The sequence below is a fragment of the Coregonus lavaretus genome (genome assembly GCF_964263955.1).
Source record: "Coregonus lavaretus genome assembly, chromosome: 11".
NCBI lineage: Eukaryota > Metazoa > Chordata > Actinopteri > Salmoniformes > Salmonidae > Coregonus > Coregonus lavaretus.
The window spans coordinates 28418514-28439913 of NC_139998.1; the positions used below are offsets into that span (position 1 = coordinate 28418514).

The 21400-nt window shown below is 45.8% G+C and overlaps 1 pseudogene across 1 annotated transcript in view; it reads right to left on the reverse strand.

The window, feature by feature from the left end:
• The window catches only part of LOC311136763 (semaphorin-3E-like), a 69061-nt pseudogene that overhangs the window by 10050 nt on the left and 37611 nt on the right, over positions 1-21400 (reverse strand). Inside the window, exons 2-6 of the transcript in view lie at positions 14607-14763; positions 6127-6186; positions 5377-5496; positions 4437-4530; positions 4048-4164 (exon numbers count right to left, since the gene is read on the reverse strand). The product of the transcript in view is annotated as a semaphorin-3E-like (transcript). The remainder of the gene's footprint in view (positions 1-4047; positions 4165-4436; positions 4531-5376; positions 5497-6126; positions 6187-14606; positions 14764-21400) is intronic.

The window sequence follows — 21400 nt, forward strand, 5'->3', positions numbered from 1 at the left end:
TTTCTCACTCGCTTCAAATTCATTCTTTCCTACCGCCCAGGATTCCAGAATGTGAAGGCCGACACACTCTCCAGGATGCACCATACCGGAGAAAGGAAGGATCTGGGGGGTCTTATCCTGCCCTCGTCTCTCATTGTTGCACCTGTCGTTTGGGATGTGGATGAAGACATCCGCCTGGTGGCTCAGGAGGACCCAGCGCCTACCAAAGCCCCTCCGGGCACGTGTATGTACCCACCAGTGTCCGTGACCGCCTTCTGATCTGGGCGCAAACTACCCTTACGGCATGGAACTCTGGTATTACGTGCACCCTGCATTCTCTAGCCCAAAAATACTGGTGGCCCACCTTGGCTTCTGATGTCTCCTGCCATGTCAACTCCTGTTCCGTATGTGCCCAAACGAAGACACCTCGGAATGCCCTGGCAGGCAAACTAGTTCCTCTCCCAGTGCCTCATCGACCTTGGTCACACCTGTCCATAGACTTTGTCACCGACCTTCCATGTTCTGACGGCTTCACCACAGTCATGGTGGTCGTAGATACAGTGGGGAGAACAAGTATTTGATACACTGCCGATTTTGCAGGTTTTCCTACTTACAAAGCATGTAGAGGTCTGTTATTTTTATCATAGGTACACTTCAACTGTGAGAGACGGAATCTAAAACAAAAATGCAGAAAATCATATTGTATGATTTTTAAGTAATTAATTTGCATTTTATTGCATGACATAAGTATTTGATCACCTACCAACCAGTAAGAATTCCGGCTCTCACAGACCTGTTAGTTTTTCTTTAAGAAGCCCTCCTGTTCTCCACTCATTACCTGTATTAACTGCACCTGTTTGAACTCGTTACCTGTATAAAAGACACCTTTCCACACACTCAATCAAACAGACTCCAACCTCTCCACAATGGCCAAGACCAGAGAGCTGTGTAAGGACATCAGGGATAAAATTGTTGACCTGCACAAGGCTGGGATGGGCTACAGGACAATAGGCAAGCAGCTTGGTGAGAAGGCAACAACTGTTGGCACAATTATTAGAAAATTGAAGAAGTTCAAGGTGACGGTCAATCACCCTCGGTCTGGGGCTCCATGCAAGTTCTCACCTCGTAGGGCATCAATGATCATGAGGAAGGTGAGGGATCAGCCCAGAACTACACGACAGGACCTGGTCAATGACCTGAAGAGAGCTGGGACCACAGTCTCAAAGAAAACCATTAGTAACACACTACGCCATCATGGATTAAAATCCTGCAGCGCACGCAAGTTCCCCCTGCTCAAGCCAGCGCATGTCCAGGCCCGTCTGAAGTTTGCCAATGACCATCTGGATGATCCAGAGGAGGAATGGGAGAAGGTCATGTGGTCTGATGAGACAAAAATAGAGCTTTTTGGTCTAAACTCCACACGCCGTGTTTGGAGGAAGAAGAAGGATGAGTACAACCCCAAGAACACCATCCCAACTATGAAGCATGGAGGTGGAAACATCATTCTTTGGGGATGCTTTTCTGCAAAGGGGACAGGACGACTGCACCGTATTGAGGGGAGGATGGATGGGGCCATGTATCGCGAGATCTTGGCCAACAACCTCCTTCCCTCAGTAAGAGCATTGAAGATGGGTCGTGGCTGGGTCTTCCAGCATGACAACGACCCGAAACACACAGCCAAGGCAACTAAGGAGTGGCTCCGTAAGAAGCATCTCAATGTCCTGGAGTGGCCTAGCCAGTCTCCAGACCTGAACCCTATAGAAAATCTTTGGAGGGAGCTGAAAGTCCGTATTGCCCAGCGACAGCCCCGAAACCTGAAGGATCTGGAGAAGGTCTGTATGGAGGAGTGGGCCAAAATCCCTGCTGCAGTGTGTGCAAACCTGGTCAAGACCTACAGGAAACGTATGATCTCTGTAATTGCAAACAAAGGTTTCTGTACCAAATATTAAGTTCTGCTTTTCTGATGTATCAAATACTTATGTCATGCAATAAAATGCAAATTAATTACTTAAAAATCATACAATGTGATTTTCTGGATTTTTGTTTTAGATTGCGTCTCTCACAGTTGAAGTGTACCTATGATAAGAATTACAGACCTCTACATGCTTGGTAAGTAGGAAAACCTGCAAAATCGGCAGTGTATCAAATACTTGTTCTCCCCACTGTAGGTTCTCCAAATCATGCCGTTTTTGCCACTAACTGGTCTTCATTCTGCTCTACAGGTCACTGAGGTCCTGTTCCAACAGGTCTTCCGGCATTATGGACTTCCGCAGGACATCGTCTCGGACCGTGGCCCCCAATTCACCTCCCGAGTGTGGAAGGCTTTCCTGGAGAAGATCGGTGCCACAGCCAGCCTCACTTCCGGGTATAGGCCTCAGTCGAATGGGCAGGTGGAGTGCATGAACCAGGAGCTGGGGAGGTTTCTTTGTTGCCACTGTCAGGACCGGCAGGATGAGTGGGCGAGGTTTCTTCCCTTGGCAGAATATGCCCAGAACTCTCTCGTTCACTCCTCCACGGGGCTCACTCCCTTCCAGTGCGTCCTGGGGTACCAGCCGGCCCTGGCCCCTTGGACACCCAGCCAGACCAATGTGCCCGCTGTCAACGAGTGGTTCCACAGGGCCGGACCGATCTGGGACGCCGCCCATGTCCATCTCCAGAGGGCCATTCGTCGGCAAGCCGACCGCCACCGCAGTGAGGCCCCTGTATTCCAGCCTGGGGATCGTGTCTGGCTGTCCACAAAAAACCTCCCCCTCCGCCTGCCCTGCAAAAAACGGAGCCCCCAGTTTGTGGGGCCGTTTAAGGTCCTCCGCAGATAAATAAGGTATCGTACCGGCTGCTCCTTCCCCCTCACTACCGTGTCTCACCCACTTTTCATGTCTCTCCTCAGGCCGGTGGATCCTGGTCCTCTGACTGGGAGAGGTATGGTCCTGAGGAGAGGAGCTGGGTTCCGGCTGGGGACGTGCTGGACCACAACCTAATTCAGGACTTCCACCGTCGCCGCCCTGACCGGCCCGCTCCTCGTCCTCCTGGCCGGCGATGTCCAGCGGCTGTCACATCTCCTCCCGTTGCTCCCCTCCGGCGCTCTGATTCGCCGGTCTACTGAGCCACCGGTCTGAGCGCACCACCTCGGCAACACCGGAATGGAAACCCAACACAGCCTAATCACCTCCAGCGCACCAGCACCAGCACCTCATCTCATCACCACCCCTATTTAGCCCTGGACTGTTCTGTATGATGTTGTGTGTGATTGTTTAGCTTCGTGTCGTTTACTCTTTGTTATTTCTCTTTGTCATTGTTAAATAAACCTTGACCTTGTTAATTCCTGCATCTGCATCCTGCGTCTTCGTATACTCAGTACACCTGTCCAGAACAGGTGAGGTAAAGCTAGCTACTATCTAGCCAGCTAGCTAGCTAACACACAAAGAGGGTTACCTAACATTATCTAGCAAAGATAGCACGTGGACAATGGGGAAACAATGTCCAACATAAGAGGAATAATCCTTTTCAATATGATCATTGCCAGACAAAATACAGCCACAAGGGTCCCACGTTGCTTGAAGTAGTCACAGTTACCAATGTTGAAGTCCTGCAGTCATAAGCATTGCTGATGGCACTCACGATAAACCTCTTTAGCACAGAACCACCAACCAGGTCGGGAAACAAGCTAGATAGTCAGTAGCTCCGAATCAGCTCCACATGCAGTTAGGATAGTCCAAAAGCCGGCGGAGTTCGTTAGCTTCCAGTCTTGAAAGAACCACCGCTGTCACCAGATGTGAGGCCGGAGTAAAGAATGATTATCCATAGACACTGCGACTTCAGATACTCAAGGTTGAATTATTAGAGCAACCAAATGTCTAAAAACATGTTTTCACTTTGTCATTATGGGGTATTGTGTGTAGATGGGTGAGAAATAAACATATTGAACTATTGTGAATTCAGGCTGTAACACAACAAAATGTGAAAGAAGTCAAGATGTACGAATACTTTCTGAAGGCACTAAGTGTGGGTGAGGTGCAGAGATCAAACAGAAGGTAATAATGAGAGAACCATAAATTCCTGGTCACTGACCGTTGAGCTGTTGTCTGTTGTCTCTCTCAGTGCGTGTGTAGCTCTGGTTGTTCAGTCGACACAGAGCTGCATCATTTTCCCAGTAGTCTGTATACAGGCCAATATACAGCTCTCCTCCTAACACACACACACACAGACACACATACACACACACACACACACACACACATACAGAGAAGCATAATAAACCAGATATTTCATCAGAGCAAAGTTTTTCAGACAGACAGTGGATGATATAATATACTCAGTAACAGCAATTCTACTAGAGTATCAGTAATCTAAAAGGGTTAGGGTTAAGTGTGCCTGAGACAGAGAGATATTGAGAAAATAACATATTATGAAACAACAGAACAGAAGTGATAATGTCTTGTAGTGTGTTGTGTTCTTACTGTCCAGGGTGGAGGTAACGGGGCTGTTTTGGTCGTAGGGACATCTCCCTCTGCCACTTTCTACACTCTGCTCCTCCAGCTCAAAATGCCTGGCCTGGGGACCAACAGGTATCATTGAGAATACACACACACGCTCGCTCGCACTTGCGCACAGGAGGGTGGGGGGTGGGGGGCTTTGACAATGGTGAGGTATGAGTTTCACGATATGTTCCATCATCTAGCTACCGTTAGTAGTAGCACCTCTCAGCAAGCGGGGGGGGGGGGGTCTCAGGCTGGACACAGTGGCAGTCCGGATTGCTAGTCCCTATTGACTATTGCCACCCCTGTGTTACCATTATCAAACAGTCACAAGATAAATCTGCTTTTGAGTCATCACAGATACAAGTCTTTAGTGGAGTCGTCAGATGTGTACGGATAATTAGAGGTATGAAACAGGGGTATTTGGTGTAGTGACACACAGACATCCCTGAGCTTGACCTTAGCCATAGCATGTTCTGTTCTTTATTCTGACTGAAGTCTTGTGGGAGACTGGTTTGTTTTCCCTGCTGGTGCTGTTGTCACAGGTCCTCTCAGACAGACAGTGGATGATATAAATTAAACTAACTCACAGTCCAGACAAACACACTCCCTCTCTCTAAGAGGACACAAACAAACTATCAGTACCAACTTCCTCTTTCTCTTCTTCTCCCTTTCTCTCTCAAAGGACACACAAACGTCAATAATGTCACTCCTTGTGTATCTGTGTGTATCTCCTTCAGATGAATAAACAAACTCCCTGTCTCTCTGAGGAAACACAAATTGACCATTGGATGTGTTGAGGCTGCCTGTGTCTAAAGAACAGATGATGAGACTGAGCCAAACCAGCAGTATGTCCTTCTATATGTTTGCATTTCAGCCTTATTTGCAATAAATCCAAGGCAAAAATCCCAATCCTGCTCACCTGTCCTGTGTGTCCCACCCTGATGGTGACACAGAGAGGGTTAAATGCTCCTGTTCCACAGGCCAACAGGTGGGTTGTGTTAAACTGCTGCAACACCTTGATGTAGTTAGCACACTCTGGCTGTAGGGGGCGGGGTGGGGGGGGGGGGGGGGGGGGGAGAAAGGGAGGAGTTAGGGGGGAGAGAGGGAGAGATAGAGGGGAGGTTAGGTAGGTAGTTAACCAGAAGTGTATGGCCGTGTCTAAATATCCTTGCTTGCATTTAAAATTGTAGGCTGATTAGGGATGCGAAAATAGAACATTTTATAGTTCAGTATGTCATTATATATATATATATTTTTTTAATGAATATGCTTTAAATGCAAGGATGTAAACTCATTTCTGCCTTTTAACTAGTACAAATTCCTTTCATGCTATTGAGGAAGAGAATCGTCTTTTCAGAACCACGTGTTTAAAACAGCAGATAATCAGCTAATAATCATATGAGGCTGTGCTGTACCAAAATGTGCAAATGGCGGCAAACAACTAAATTGCTCAGTAGATGGTGTATTCTCAGTATGAGGGAGCCTAGTATTTTGATATTTGTTGTTACTGCATAGATTTTTACTAAACAGTACATTCTAAATAGTATGTAGTATGAATAGCACACAGTATGTAGTATTAGTAAGTAGTAAGCCAGACAGATATCGGACACGGCCTATATGTAGGGTAAACTATGCCAGATGTATATGTAGAATGAGCAGATTCTGTTACCTTCTCTCTACCCTTCATCATACAATCTTCTACCTGCGACTCAGAGCTGGCCCAGTCGATCTGGTGAGAGATGACAATAAATAAGACACCAACACATGCATACGCACATGCACACACACTCACACATCCACACTTTATGTCTGTTTGACTGGTGTGCAGTATAACATCCTGTAATGAATGTCTGTTTATGGGTGGACTGAACCACAAAAGGTCTCCGTAACCATCATAACCATCCTGAAGTGTCTGCCCTACACTCTTAGAATTAAAGGTGACTGGAAGAACCTTTTAGGGTTCTAGAAATTGCCACACCGGCAGAACCTTTCCAGCTCAAAAAGGTCCTTGATGAACCCCTCTGTAAAGGGTCTTCGAGGAACTCCTGTGTTAGAGTAAATGCCAAGACTGTGCAAAGCTGTCATCAAGGCGGCTATTTGAAGAATCTCAAATATAAAATATATTTTGATTTGTTCAACACTTTTTTGGTTACTACATGATTCCATATGTGTTATTTCATAGTTTTGATGTGTTCACTATTATTCTACAATGTAGAAAATAGTACAAATAAAGAAAAACCCTGGAATGAGTAGGTGTGTCCAAACTTTTGACTGGGACTGTATGTTTTCTCAACAACAGGTTATGGTCAATAATATCAAAGGCTGCACTGAAATCTAACAGTACAGCTTCACAATCTTCTTATTAGCCATTTATTTCAGCCAATCATCAGTCATGTGTGTCAGTGCAGTACATGTTGAGTGCCCTTCTCTATAAGTATGCTCAAAGTCTGTTGTTAATTTGCTTACAGAGAAATGGCATTCTATTTGGTCAAACACCATGTTTCCCAACAGTTTGCTAAGAGCTGGCAGCAAGCTGATAGGTCTGCTGTTAGAATAAGCAAATGCCACTTTACCACTCTTGGGTAGAGGAATGACTTTGGCTTCCCTCCAGGCCTGAGGACAAAGACTTTCCTCTAGGCTCAGATTAAAGATACTGTATGACAGATAGAAGTGGCTATAGAGTCAGCTACCATTGTCATTATTGATTGATAAAATAATTTGTTCACCTCTCCCACTTTAACTTTACAAAATTCACACATACAATGCTTTTCTTTCATTATTAGTTTTTTTATGCATGAGTACGATGGTTCATTGTTGGCATTTCCTGCCAAAGTTTTCCCACTTTGACAATAAAGTCATCATTAAAATAATTGACAACATCAAATGGTTTTGTGATGAATAAGCCATCTGACTCAATGAAAGATGGAGTTGAATTTGTCTTTCTGCCCATCATTTTACTTAAAGTACTCCAAAGTTTTTTTTCTCCATCATTCATTATATCATTAATCTTGGCTTCATAATACAGTTTCTTCTTCTTTTTGTTGAGTTTAGTCACATAATTTCTCAATTTGCAGTACGCCAGCCAGTCAGATGTGCAGCCAGACTTGTTAGCCACTCCTTTTGCCCCATCTCTTTCAACAATACAGTTTTTGATTTCCTCCTCAATCCATGGAGCCTTAACAGTTCTAACAGTCAGTTTATTAACAGGTACATGTTTATCAATAATTGGAAGAAGCAATTTCATAAATTCATCAAGTGCAGCATCTGGATGCTCCTTATTAATCACATCAGACTAACATATATTTTTTTTTACATCATCCGCATAAGAGCATTTGGAACTTTGGCTTTCCTGTATGTAGTCACTATATTTTGATCATTGCATCCAATGGGTACGGATACAGCTTTAGAACAAAGTTCTACAGTATTAGTAAAAATGTGATCAATACATATGGATGATGTTGTTTCTGTACTGTTTGTAGGTTGATTAATAACCTGAACCAGATTACCGGCAATGGTTACAGTGAGAACCTTCTTCTTGAGTGGACAGCTTGATAAAAATCAGTCAATATTCAGCTCCACAAGAAAGTAGACCTCTCTGTTTACAGTTGGAAATTTACATACACTTAGGTTGGAGTCATTAAAACTTGTTTTTCAAACAATCCACACATTTCTTGTTAACAAACTATAGTTTTGGCAAGTCAGTTAGGACATCTACTTTGTGCATGACACAAGTAATTTTTCCAACAATTGTTTACAAACAGATTATTTCACTTATAATTCACTGTATCACAATTCCAGTGGGTTTATATACACTAAGTTCACTATGCCTTTAAACAGCTTGGAAAATTCCAGAAAATGATGTCATGGCTTTAGAAGCTTCTGATAGGCTAATTGACATCATTTGAGTCAATTGGAGGTGTACCTGTGGATGTATTTCAAGGCCTACCTTCAAACTGCAAAGTGCCTCTTTGCTTGACATCATGGGAAAATAAAAATAAATCAGCCAAGACCTCAAAAAAAATTGTAGACCTCCACAAGTCAGGTTCATCCTTGAGAGCAATTTCCAAATGTCTTAAGGTACCACGTTCATCTGTACAAACAATAGTACGCAAGTATAAACACCATGGGACCATGCAGCCATCATACCGCTCAGGAAGGAGACGTGTTCTGTCTCCTAGAGATTAACGTACTTTGGTGCGAAAAGTGCAAATCAATCCCAGAACAACAACAAAGGACCTTGTGAAGATGCTGGAGGAAACAGGTACAAAAGTATCTATATCCACAGTAAAACGATTCCTATATCAACATAACCTGAGAGGCCGCTCAGCAAGGAAGAAGCCACTGCTCCAAAACCGCCATAAAAAAAGCCAGACTACGGTTTACAACTGCACATGGGACAAAGATCGTACATTTTGGAGAAATGTCCTCTGGTCTGATGAAACAAAAATAGAACTGTAATGACCATCGTTATGTTTGGAGGAAAAGAGGGTGGCTTGCAAGCCGAAGAACACCATCCCAACCGTGAAGCACAGGGGTGGCAGCATCAGGCTGCTTTGCTGCAGGAGGGTCTGGTGCGCTTCACAAAATAGATGGCATCATGAGCAAGGAAAATTATGTGGATATATTGAAGTAACATCTCAAGACATCAGTCAGGAAGGTAAAGCTTGGTCGCAAATGGGTCTTCCAAATGGACAATGACCCCAAGCATACTTCCAAAGTTGTGGCAAAACGGCTTAAGGACAACAAAGTCAAGGTATTGGAGTGGCCATCACAAAGCCCTGACCGCAATCCTATAGAACATTTGTGGGCAGAACTGAAAAAGCGCGTGCAAGCAAGGAGGCCTACAAACCTGATTCAATTACACCAGCTCTGTCAGGAGGAATGGGCCAAAATTCACCCAATTTATTGTGGGTAGCTTGTGGAAGGCTACCCGAAACAATTGACCCAAGTTAAACAATTTAAAGGCACTGCTACCAAATACTATTTGAGTGTATGTAAACTTCTGACCCACTGGGAATGTGATGAAAGAAATAAAGCTGAAATAAATCATTCTCTCTACTATTATTCTGACATTTCACATTCTTAAAACAAAGTGGTGATCCTAAATGACCTAAGACAGGGAATTTTTACTAGGAGTAAATGTCAGGAATTGTGAAAAACTGAGTTTAAATGTATTTGGCTAAGGTGTATGTAAACTTCTGACTTGAACTGTACATCACATACACTATGAAGCATTTCACACATATTATTTAGATACTGAATGTTAGCACTTGGTGACCTATAACAACACCCTAAAAGAAAAGGTTTTAGATGTGCCAGGTGAACCTGCAACCACAACACTTAAATAACACTTCTCTAAGCATTACAGAGATATGGCTCTGAATATATACAGCAACACCTCCCGCATAAGCATTCCTGTCTATTCTATAGATGTTATATTCTTGTATTGCTACTGCTGTATTATCAAATTAATTATCGAATAGAGTCTCAGAAATGGCTAATATATTCATGTTATCTGATGTTAGCAAGTTATTGATTTTATGAACCTTATTTCTAAGGCTACATATATTAATGTGTGATATTTTCAGCCCTTTCCTTGGTAGCTTATCAGAGATAGATATAGTCCCAAAATGTTTTGCTTGTCAGCTCAATTGGTAGAGCATGGCGCTTGTAACGCCAGGGTAGTGGGTTCGATCCCCGGGACCACCCATACGTAAAAATGTATGCACACATAACTGTAAGTCGCTTTGGATAAAAGCGTCTGCTAAATGACATATTATTATTAGTAAGATAAATAACTTTCAAAATACAGAAATCATCCCTGTATGATGCATTTTGCATCATATGATGCTGCATTTTGCATCATATTAGGCAAATTGCATCATCATTGTATGATATCTGTTTTTTGAAAGTGACATATCTTGAAAACTTGATTGCTGACACGCAAAACATTCTGGGACTATGTCAACAATGGGCTAGTGAAACAAATACATTATAGCAGGGGTATTCCAGTCTTATCTGTCACACTCTGGCTCCAGGACTTGTGTATTTGAGCCAGGGTGTATGTTGTTTTGTTGGGTTTTGGGTGATTTTTTATGTTTGCATGTCTGTCACGTTTATTTCTAGGTTGGGAGTTCTGTGTGTCTATTTCTAGGTTGTTGATTGTTGTAGTGTGTGACTCCCAATCGGAGGTAACGAGTGTCAGCTGTCGGCTCGTTATCTCTGATTGGGAGCCATATTTAAACTGTCTGTGTTCGCATGTGGGTTGTGGGTTTTTGTTCCAAGTTCAGGCATTGTTTCTGTTGGACTTCACTTTCGTCTTTTGTTTTGTATTTACGTGCTTTACTCTAATTAAAGTCATCATGTTCACTCGCAACGCTGCGCATTGGTCTCCTGATTTAGACGATCGTGACAGAAAAACCCACCACAAGAGGACCAAGCAGCGTAACAAGCGGCAACAGGACCTACCTACACAGGATTTATGGACGCCTCCAAAGGATTCATGGACATGGGAGGAGATACGGGCTGGAAAGGGTCCTTGGGCACAACCGGAGGAATATCACCGCCCTCGTGAGGAGCTGGAGGCAGCTCAAGCCGAGAGGAGGTGGTATGAGGAGGCAGCACGGAGTCGTGGCTGGAAGCCCGTGGGTGCTACCCAAAAATTTCTTGGGGGGGGGCTAAAAGGGAGTATGGCAAAGTCAGGTAGGAGACCTGCGCCTACTCCCTGGACTGACCGTGGAGAGCGAGAGTACGGGCAGACACCGTGTTACGCAGTTGAGCGCATGGTGTCTCCTGTACGCAGGCATAGCCCGGTTCGGTACAGTCCAGCTCCACGTATCGGCCGGGCCAGATTGAGTGTTGAGCCGGATGTCATGAAGCCGGTCCCACGCAGCAGGTCACCAGTGCGTCTCCTCGGGCCGGCGTACATGGCACCAGCCTTACGCATGGTGTTCCCGGTTCGCCCACATAGGCCGGTGCGGGTTATTCCACCTCCCCGTACTGGTCGGGCGACGGGGAGCATCAACCCAGGTAAGGTTGGGCAGGCTCAGTGCTCAAGGGAGCCAGTACGCCTGCACGGTCCGGTATTTCCGGCGCCACCTCCTCGCTCCAGCCCAGTACCACCAGTACCTACACCACGCACCAGGTTTCCTGTGCGTCTTCAGAGCCCTGTGTCTCCTCCACGCGCTGGCTCGATGGTGCGTGTCTCCAGCCCTTTACCACCAGTGCATACACCACGCACCAAGCCTCCTGTGTGTCCCCAGAGTCCTGTGCGTCCTGTTGTTGCTTCCCGCACTAGTCCTGAGATGCGTGTCCTCAGCCCGGTACCTCCTGTTCCGGCACCACGCACCAGGCCTACGATGCGCCTCAGACGGCCAGAGTCTGCCGTCTGCCCAACGGGGCCTGAACTGTCCGTCTGCCCAACGCCGTCTGAACTGTCCGTCTGCCAAGCGCCGCAGGAACTGCCCGTCTGTACTGAGCCTGCAAAGCCGCCCGTCTGCCATGAGCCTTCAGAGCCGTCCGCCAGACCGGAGCCGCTAGAGCCTTCCGCCAGACAGGAGCAGCCAGAGCCTTCCGCCAGACAGGATCAGCCAGAGCCTTCCGCCAGACAGGATCAGCCAGAGCCTTCCGCCAGCCATGAGTGGCCAGATCCGTCAGCCAGCCATGAGCAGCCAGATCCGTCAGCCAGCCATGAGCAGCCAGATCCGTCAGCCAGCCATGAGCAGCCAGATCCGTCAGCCAGCCATGAGCCGTCCAGCCAGGATCCGCCAGAGCCGTCCGGCCAGGATCCGCCAGAGCCGTCCAGCCAGGATCCGCCAGAGCCGTCCAGCCAGGATCCGCCAGAGCCGTCCAGCCGGGATCCGCCAGAGCCGTCCAGCCAGGATCCGCCAGAGCCGTCCAACCGGGATCCGCCAGAGCCGTCCAACCGGGATCCGCCAGAGCCGTCCAGCCGGGATCCGCCAGAGCCGTCCAGCCGGGATCCGCCAGAGCCGTCCAGCCGGGATCCGCCAGAGCCGTCCAGCCGGGATCCGCCAGAGCCGTCCAGCCGGGATCCGCCAGAGCCGTCCAGCCAGGATCCGCCAGAGCCGACCAGCCAGGAGCCACCAGAGCCGTCCAGCCAGTATCCGCCATTCAGCCTGGTACTGCCCCTTAGTCCGGTACTGCCCCTTAGTCCGGTACTGCCCCGTAGTCCGGTGCTGCCCCTTAGTCCGGTGCCGCCCCTTAACCCAGTGGGGTGTAGTTGGGGGGTGGTAATTTGGAGGAGGCTAGGGAAGCGGGTGGTGACTAAGGTGGGATGGGGACCACGACCAGGGGCAGAACCGCCACCGTGGACAGACGCCCACTCAGACCCTCCCCTAGACTGTATGCTGGTGCGCCCGGAGTTCGCACCTTTAGGGGGGGGTACTGTCACACTCTGGCTCCAGGACTTGTGTATTTGAGCCAGGGTGTATGTTGTTTTGTTGGGTTTTGGGTGATTTTTTATGTTTGCATGTCTGTCACGTTTATTTCTAGGTTGGGAGTTCTGTGTGTCTATTTCTAGGTTGTTGATTGTTGTAGTGTGTGACTCCCAATCGGAGGTAACGAGTGTCAGCTGTCGGCTCGTTATCTCTGATTGGGAGCCATATTTAAACTGTCTGTGTTCGCATGTGGGTTGTGGGTTTTTGTTCCAAGTTCAGGCATTGTTTCTGTTGGACTTCACTTTCGTCTTTTGTTTTGTATTTACGTGCTTTACTCTAATTAAAGTCATCATGTTCACTCGCAACGCTGCGCATTGGTCTCCTGATTTAGACGATCGTGACATTATCCTATGAGGTCCTTAGCCTGCTGGTTGTCACGATCGTCGTTAAGAGAGGAGGACCAAGGCGCAGCGTGATGAACGAACATGTTTATTTATCATTAGTGATAAACACGGACAGTAAACAAAAACAACAAACGACTCGTAACGTCCTAGGTAACATAGACCAACACGGAACAAGAACCCACAAACACAAAGGGAAAAACAGACAGTTTAAATATGGCTCCCAATCAGAGACAACCAGCCACAGCTGACACTCGTTGCCTCTGATTGGGAGTCACTCAGGCCAACATAGAAACAGAACAACTAGACCCCCCAACATAGAAATATAACACATAGAATGAACACACCCTGGCTCAACATATCGAGTCCCAGCGCCAGGGTGTGACACTGGTTTCCTTTTCTACCTGATAATTAATTGCACACACCTGGTGTCACAGGTCTAAATCAGTCCCTGATTAGAGGGGAATAATTAAAAAAAGCAGTGGAACTGGCTTCAAGGTCCAGAGTTTGAGTTTGAAGGCATTATAGGTTCCTCCAAGATCCCTCAACTAACCAAAGGTGCAAATATGAACCATTGACTAGAAATGGTTCCTTGAAGAACTCCAGGGGTTCATCGAGGATCTCCACCACTGATTCTAAGAGTGTAGTAAACATAGTGAGTCTTTGTAATTCTAAAGGTTCAAGTTAGGACACAGCAACATGTTTGTATGGAAAACATCAGCCCCAAATCACTCTCTATCATCATTAAATATATTATTACATCAGTGATACTATGGAATTTGAAGAGAACAGATTAAAACATAATAATAATCATCCCCATGACCTCATATAATAATGACTCAGTAGGAAATGGATAATAATAATCACATTATTTTACACTTAGACATCTACATTACAGATATGTTCCGTAGTCAGTTATAACTTATCCTCCCCTGTATGTCATCGTCTAACGTAATTAAACAGAACTAAAGTTCATAACACCTCATTATAACACAATGATTTACTACTTCATCCACCTCAGGGAACAGTCTGATCTGACATCCAGTCCAACTGACTCTATTGGCCAATAATTATTATTACACGTGTGTAAAGTGCTGGAGAAATATTAGTAATACAGTATGGAGACAATTTCACGTACAGTAGCCTATGAGATGTTAAGGGGGAGTTGGGATTTGAGACTCGGCATATGGCAGTATCTCTCTCCTCTCTGTGTCCAGCTGTGCTCTTTATGGAAGGACTCCTTGGTAATATAATAAAGCCACACAAACACATACACTCTGTTTGGGTAACCTACTGACCTGGTGGGGCAAGAGTTCAAATCCCTCCACGCATGCACAGACAGACAGGCCTACCTCCTGTGTTGGTGGTTAACTCTCTCCAAGCTGAGGAGTACAGGGTGTTTTTAGCCCCTACATACAGCCTGTCATGGGCCTCGTCCAACAGCATGGTCTGGGGTTGCAGGAGGACCTGGTCCCTGGAACACCCATGTCCTGTTCAACTCCCATAGCTCTGTACAGAGTGTGTGAGAGAGAGAGAGAGAGAGAGAGAGAGAGAGAGAAGAGAGAGAGAGAGAGAGAGAGAGAGAGAGAGAGAGAGAGAGAGAGAGAGAGAGAGAGAGAGAGAGAGAGAGAGAGAGAAGAGAGAGAGAGAGGAGAGAGAGAGAGAGAGAGAGAGAGAGAGAGAGAGAGAGAGAGAGAGAGAGAGAGAGAGAGAGAGAGAGAGAGAGAGAGAGAGAGAGAGAGAGAGAGAGAGAGAGAGAGAGAGAGAGAGAGAGAGAGAGAGAGAGAGAGAGAGAGAGAGAGAGAGAGAGGAGAGAGAGAGAGAGAGAGAGAGAGAGAGAGACAAAGAGACAAAGAGAGACAAAGACAAAATGAGGTGGAAACCGATATGCACTTTCTGACCTCCTGCCAAATGTAGGACACATATTTCCCTCGTAAGCACAAACCCACAACAAATTTGAACACAAATCAAATTTTGACAAACTCCTGTATCTGTAAGGTGAAATACCGGAGTAACATTTGTGACCTGCTGCCACAAAAAAAGGTCAACCAGTGGGTCAGAAACACCAATGTAAACATAACATATATTTATCTGCCTATTTATTCTTGACACAAACCGGTGAGCCTGGCACCAACTACCATTCAAAGTCACTTAAATATTTTGTCTTGCCCATTCACCGTCTGAATGGCACACATACACAATCCATGTCTCAATTGTCTCAAGGCTTAAAAATCCTTCTTTAACCTGTTTCCTCCCCTTCATCTACACTGATTGAAGTAGATTTAACAGTGACATCTATAAGGGATCATACTGTATCTTTCACCTGGATTCACCTGGTCAGCCTATGTCAAGGAAATGTGAAATCTGCACTCAGAGCAATAGCATACATTCAAGCACTTTAACCAAACATTCCGTAAAAGGAGAGCGCCTTCGATGAATGCTCATGTTTTTACTGGCTGTTTTGCCTCAGCATAACAAATTGCACACCCTAAAGTGCTCTGCCCATCTGTGTCTGTGTGTGTGCGCTTGCGTGTGTGTGCTGAATCAATACCCTGTCAAATGGATTCCTAAAAGTTGCCCCAAATTACCAATAGTCGATAGTCCACTCTGAGCTCTAACCCCTGTAACCTCAGAGAGTCTTCAAGAGGAACCCACAAATGAAACCCTCTATAAAACCAAGGATGTAAAACCAAGATAAAGACCCTGGGTGATACAGAGCCTGAGGATATGTACCTCTGAGTCTGCATGATCAGGCTACCTGCTGTTGAACTAGAGAGAGAAAAACTGTCCTTGTTTAATGTAGAAGGTGATACTATAAAATGTCTCCTCGCCAGGAGAGGGCGTAATCACACTATGGGATGCTTCACCTGGGGAAAGGTTATGGGGTTCATGCATGTTCCAGGATTGTCTTTGAAGTAACATTTGAAGTCACATGTTTGTCAGGTGAAGCTTGAAGTTGAATATTAAAGCCAACCAAACTGAAACATTAGCGAGCAAGCTTTACGAAAGGTATTTCTGCTGTGAAACAAATGACCAGCCCTCCTAGTCAAGAGTCAAGACCAACAAAAAAAGGACTATACAGAGTGGTATAACAAATGGACTACTCAGTTAAAAAGTTAGTGGAATCAAATTGGAGAGCCAGCAGATTTCAAAGTAAGAAATGTCAGAACTTAGGATGACATCTTGTGAAAGACGATCATTTCAAGAATTTCTGGTTTTGCCGTGGTCTGCGCGCCGACAGGTACCCGCAGGCCCGGCGGCAGGATTAACTCGGCAAGGGGGCATCAGAAATGACTAAGGGGGCACTACTATTTTCGCTTGCTGATAACACAGGATGGATAATCGATAGTACACTGCTCAAAAAAATAAAGGGAACACTAAAATAACACATCCTAGATCTGAATGAATGAAATAATCTTATTAAATACTTTTTTCTTTACATAGTTGAATGTGCTGACAACAAAATCACATCAAAATTATCAATGGAAATCAAATTTATCAACCCATGGAGGTCTGGATTTGGAGTCACCCTCAAAATTAAAGTGGAAAACCACACTACAGGCTGAGTGGCGCAGTGGTCTAAGGCACTGCATCGCAGTGCTAACTGTGCCACTAGAGATCCTGGTTCGAATCCAGGCTCTGTCGCAGCCGGCCGCGTCCGGGAGATTCATGGGCGTCGCACAATTCGTCCAGGGTAGGGGAGGGAATGGCCGGCAGGGATGTAGCTCAGTTGATAGAGCATGGCGTTTGCAATGCCAGGGATGTGGGTTCGATTCCCACGGGGGGCCAGTATAAAAAAAAATATATATATATGTAATTCACTAACTGTAAGTCGCTCTGGATAAGAGCGTCTGCTAAATGAGTAAAATTTAAAAATGTAATCCAACTTTGATGTAATGTCCTTAAAACAAGTCAAAATGAGGCTCAGTAATGTGTGTGGCCTCCACGTGCCTGTATGACCTCCCTACAACGCCTGGGCATGCTTCTGATGAGGTGGCGGATGGTCTCCTGAGGGATCTCCTCCCAGACCTGGACTAAAGCATCCGCCAACTCCTGGACAGTCTGTGGTGCAACGTGGCGTTGGTGGATGGAGCGAGACATGATGTCCCAGATGTGCTCAATTGGATTCAGGTCTGGGGAACGGGCGGGCCAGTCCATAGCATCAATGCCTTCCTCTTGCAGGAACTGCTGACACACTCCAGCCACATGAGGTCTAGCATGGTCTTGCATTAGGAGGAACACAGGGCCAACCGCACCAGCATATGGTCTCACAAGGGGTCTGAGGATCTCATCTCGGTACCTAATGGCAGTCAGGCTACCTCTGGCGAGCACATGGAGGGCTGTGCGGCCCCCCAAAGAAATACCATCCCACACCATGACTGACCCACCGCCAAACCGGTCATGCTGGAGGATGTTGCAGGCAGCAGAACGTTCTCCACAGCATCTCCAGACTCTGTCACGTCTGTCACGTGCTCAGTGTGAACCTGCTTTCATCTGTGAAGAGCACAGGGCGCCAGTGGCAAATTTGCCAATCTTGGTGTTCTCTGGCAAATGCCAAACGTCCTGCACGGTGTTGGGCTGTAAGCACAACCCCCACCTGTGGACGTCGGGCCCTCATACCACCCTCATGGAGTCTGTTTCTGACCGTTTGAGTAGACACATGCACATTTGTGGCCTGCTGGAGGTCATTTTGCAGGGCTCTGGCAGTGCTCCTCCTGCTCCTCCTTGCACAAAGGCGGAGGTAGCAGTCCTGCTGCTGGGTTGTTGCCCTCCTACGGCCTCCTCCACATCTCCTGATGTACTGGCCTGTCTCCTGGTAGCGCCTCCATGCTCTGGACACTACGCTGACAGACACAGCAAACCTTCTTGCCACAGCTCGCATTGATGTGTCATCCTGGATGAGCTGCACTACCTGAGCCACTTGTGTGGGTTGTAGACTCCATCTCATGCTACCACTAGAGTGAAAGCACTGCCAGTATTCAAAAGTGACCAAAACATCAGCCAGGAAGCATAGGAACTGAGAAGTGGTCTGTGATCACCACCTGCAAAACCAGTCCTTTATTGGGGGTGTCTTGCTAATTGCCTATAATTTCCACCTCTTGTCTATTCCATTTGCACAACAGCATGTGACATTTATTGTCAATCAGTGTTGCTTCCTAAGTGGACAGTTTGATTTCACAGAAGTGTGATTGTCTTGGAGTTACATTGTGTTGTTTTAGTGTTCCCTTAATTTTTTTGAGCAGTGTACAATTACACACAATGTATTTACAGCCACGCATGGTTGTCTTGGTGCAAGAATACAGGCTACTGCACCGCTTTACAAACATGGACAATTCATAACCGGCTCGAGAAATTGCAAGTTATGACAACGCTACTCAGCTACATGCTCAATACCATCAATGCAATGCAAAACAGTTGCTAATTACCGTAATAACACTTCCCCATGCCAATACAATGCATTTCCAATCGCGGAAAGCAAAACAATAATGTACAATGCACTACCACGACTTATCTGTACAATGCAGCTTGGACGCAGCTACCAAGCTGTCTTCCCACAAGAGTGCTGTACTACGCTGTGTATGATAACAGAGAAATTAGTATTCCATAGCAACAAGTTGTTTATGGCAACACTATAGCTACATCGTTACTCAACCAACCATTGGTCAAGATCTGCCCACCCTTATCAATGTAATGCAAAGCACCTCTTCTACCATATAAAACAACATTAAAAACAATCCAATTATATTATAAACCAAACATTTCCAATCCAATCACATCACATAAATCAAGCAGTAAAATCACGTCTCCGCCTATTTCTGACATTTGCCACGCATTTCCAAAAGCTAGCAAATAACAAAATAATACAAGCCCAGCCAGGCTGCCTGTTCTTACCCAGATTCAAAAGACTTGCAGCAGCCTTGATACTGTGTGGAACCTCCTCAGCAGTCTCTCGTTCCACTCCCCACGGAATTTGCTTGTAATATCCCTCTCAAATGCCAGTTGAATCAGCTGCGCTTTCCTCCTGTGCAACATGCTCCGTCTGTGGTCACTGAATATGTTTTTCAATGTTGAAAAGAGTTCTCACAAATTGCTGTGGATGCTCCAAATGTTAATCCCAGCTTCAATGCCATCATCACAGTAGGCATTGCTGTTAGAGGCCTGGAGTATCTATCCAAAATGCTCCGCGTAGTCCATTTTTCATCTCCAGATCAGGAGATTTCAGTCTGTACAAACTGGCGTGTGACAGTAAACTCAGCTTCCACAAAGTCTCCTGAGATTAAGTCCAGCAGTGGTTTCACCTTTTCCACATCCATAAATGTTTCATTCTCTGGGTGCAAGGCACACAGGGCCTCAAGAAGTTGGCTGTAAAATTTTGCTGACATTTCTCCCAGTACTCTTTGCCGTTTGTTTGGAGCGGGGGTGTCCGTGTGCTTGTATGTTCTCCCATAACTCATCAAACTCACTGTCACATCGCAATTTTCCACGCAATTGTGGGCACTGCGGCTGACTCAGATGCCAGTGTACAGATCAGTTGCATGCCCTCATGTTTACCAGACATCAAACTGTCCCCATCATAACATTGACTAAGAATCTTCTCGGTGCTAAGGCCAACATTTGTTAGCTCTGACAGGACCAAGTTAGTCAGCGATAAAGCATCACGTTCTTTACTCGTTGCCATTGACAGTAGCCGCTCACAAACACGGTTGTTTTTGCCCATGTAACAGAGTACAATTGAAATGTTCTCGCACCCGGTTGGGTCTTTAGTCCCATCCACTTTAAATGTGTACCATGATTCACCTAGTTCCTTCAAAATTTCCTCTGTGACTACCTCACTCATGAGCCCAATTATTTTGTTCTGGATGTCATGAGATGTGTATGTGGCATTGATGGGAATTGTGCTTAAGGCACTAGCAAGTTCCTTGTCTTTCCTGAGTGTATAATCTAACATCGCCAGAAATAGTCCACCACCCCCCTCCCCTCTTGCATCCATCGCATCCAAAGTTCCCCTGAGAGGAAGCTCGTTGACAGCAAGAAATTCAACAATGTCCACAATCGATGACAAATACATATGACTTCATGCAAGCTGTGCAGAATTCAGAAGTGTTGAAATCTCGGCTCCCTGTGCATTCCTTGCTTGTTTTTCTGTCCAAAGTACAGTATTAAAAATTACAGTATTTCAAATGTTCTTTGCTTGATGCGTGCCTCCCCAGTCCCTTGTTGCTATCAATGGCATGTCGGCAGTTATTATATCCAGTTTGGGTGAATGCCTTATCAACTGGTTGAGAGAATGCCAAGAGTGTGCAAAGCTATCATCAAGGCAAAGGGTGGCAGGTAGCTTAGTGGTTAAGAGCATTGTGCCAGTAACCGAAAGGTCGCTGGTTCTAATCCCCGAGCCGACTAGGTGAAAAAAAAATATATCTGTCGATGTGCCCTTGAGCAAGGCACTTAACCCTAATTGCTGCTGTAAGATGCTCTGGATAAGAGCGTCTGCTAAATGGCGTAAATGTAAAGGGTGGCTATTTGAAGAATCTAAAATATATTGTGATTTGTTTAACAAATTTTTGGTTACTACATGATTCCTGTATATACATTTGAGATGAGTAATGCAAGATACAGTGGCTTGTGAAAGTATACACCCCCCTTGGCATTTTTCCTATTTTGTTGCCTTACAACCTGGAATTAAAAGGGATTTTTTGGGGGTTTGTATCATTTCATTTACACAACATGCCTACCACTTTGAAGATGCAAAATATGTTTTATTGTGAAACAAACAAGAAATAAGACAAAAAAAAACAGAAAACTTGCAAAGTCAATACTCTGTAGAGCCACCTTTTGCAGCAATTACAGCTGCAAGTCTCTTGGGGTATGTCTCTATAAGCTTGGCACATCTAGCCACTGGGATGTTTGCCCATTCTTCAAGGCAAAAATGCTCCAGCTCGTTCAAGTTGGATGGGTTCCGCTTGTGTACAGCAATCTTCACGTCATACCACAGATTCTCAATTGGATTGAGGTCTGGGCTTTGACTAGGCCATTCCAAGACATTTAAATGTTTCCCCTTAAACCACTCGAGTGTTGCTTTAGCAGTATGCTTAGGGTCATTGTCCTGCTGGAAGGTGAACCTCCGTCCCAGTCTCAAATCTCTGGA